Source organism: Aethalodelphis obliquidens, unplaced genomic scaffold, assembly GCF_003676395.1.
Source record: "Aethalodelphis obliquidens isolate GAN/ISIS:26980383/991018 unplaced genomic scaffold, ASM367639v1 scaffold85, whole genome shotgun sequence".
Classification (NCBI taxonomy): Eukaryota; Metazoa; Chordata; class Mammalia; order Artiodactyla; family Delphinidae; genus Aethalodelphis; species Aethalodelphis obliquidens.
Window position 1 is genome coordinate 5,404,798 of NW_020838029.1, and position 1,714 is coordinate 5,406,511.

Here is a 1,714-nt window from a genome sequence, read left to right on the forward strand (position 1 = left end):
CTCATTTATTTCTAGGGTTCTGGAATTTTTAAAAATTTGTGTGTTCCCCTCAATTTCTTTTTTTTTTCTAGAAAGTTTTGCATATTGATTTTACTTTGCATCTTGTAATTACCTCTGATATCAGTGATTCTTAATATCATGGAACCTCTCCCACAATAAGCATACACCACAAACATTTTGTACATAATTTCACCAAGTTCACGGCCCTCCTGAGAGCCTATTCATGGACTTCATTTTCAAAAGTGGTAATGATTTCCAGAAATTTACTAATTTTCTCAGGTAAATCCTAGAAATGCCACCTTCTCACTATCTTCCACTTATTTTGTGAGCAAATCAATGTTACCAGTTAAAAACTACCTAGAATACCAATGAGCACTAACATATCTGGCTTGAAAATACTTCATTAAACATTTTTGGATGTTGCTTCCTATCTTTTAAGTATAAAAAAGGCATTTCAGGGCTTCCCTGGTGGAGCAGTGGTTGAGAGTCCGCCTGCCGATGAAGGGGACATGGGTTCCTGCCCTGGTCCGGGAAGATCCCACATGCCACGGAGCGGCTGGGCCCGTGAGCCATGGCCGCTGAGCCTGCGTGTCCGGAGCTCCGCAACGGGAGAGGCCACAACAGTGAGAGGCCCGCGCACTGCAAAAAAAAAAAAAAAAGGCATTTCAATAAAAACAAACATATAATGAAGTCATCTCCCTTTGTGTGAAGCAATATGAATGAACTGTGAATTAAAATTTAACAGCAACGTAGTTCACTGCCAAAACTTTAATTGTCTCAAGAACACAACAAATTCTGAACACACTAAGATCATGTTGCTACTTCAATATTCTTGGGAATGGTGAGTGATGAGTTGGTCTATGGTTTAGGATCAGTTCCCATGCTTGTTTCTTGCGCTGCTTCTACCTCTGAGAGCTTTTCATCATTTTCCAGTGCTTGCTGAAGTTCGTGGATGGTAGTAAAAAGAACGTGAAACTGTTTTCTTCTCAATTCTAGCTTATCTTCAACACTTTGTTTAACACGTGAAAGATGCTCTAATTCTTTTCCCAGAGCCTCTATTTCCTTTAATGTCTCATGCCTGTCTGGATGACGCTGGATCGCTTTTGCCAATGCATCATATTCTTGGCGATTTTTTCGTATTTGTTTTGCTTGAAGAATTTGCTTTTTGAACTCAGCAATTTTTTCATGTGCTCCAGCAATGTTACCTTCTATTTCTTTGTAAGTTTTTTCATAATTTTCCACTTCTTTGAGATTCATATTATATACCAGCAAAGTTTTGCCCATTGAAAGTTCACATTGGGACAGTGTGCTCAGCATTTGTTGGTACTGGCTGTACCCCTCTTCCTGGGCTCCAGAGTAGCACCATTTAATGAAACTTTTCACTAGCAGATTAATTCTCTCATCATCTCCAGCACCCTCTCCGTCGATTAGGAGACGCTTCCGTATGACTTCGTCGTCGGTCATGGCGTGAGCGGCGGCGGCGACGGCGTGAGCGGCGGCGACGACGGCGCAAGCGGAGGCGGCGACGGCGCAAGCGGAGGCGGCGGTTGGCGGTGGTGGAGGTCAAACTCCCACAATGCAGCTGGGTAAACAGCAATGGCGGAGGAGGCGGAGGCGCACGCGGCGGCGCACGCGGCCGCCCGCTCCGTCGCCTGAGCCGCGTCGCGTCGCGCCGCGCCGCCGCCGCCGCCGCCGCCGCCGCCGCCGCCGCCGC

At 45.9% G+C, this 1,714-nt stretch overlaps 1 pseudogene; it reads right to left on the reverse strand.

Moving 5' to 3' along the window:
* Positions 1-753: 753 nt before the first annotated feature.
* Positions 754-1,495, reverse strand: LOC113613132 (THO complex subunit 7 homolog pseudogene; annotated as a pseudogene).
* Positions 1,496-1,714: the final 219 nt, after the last annotated feature.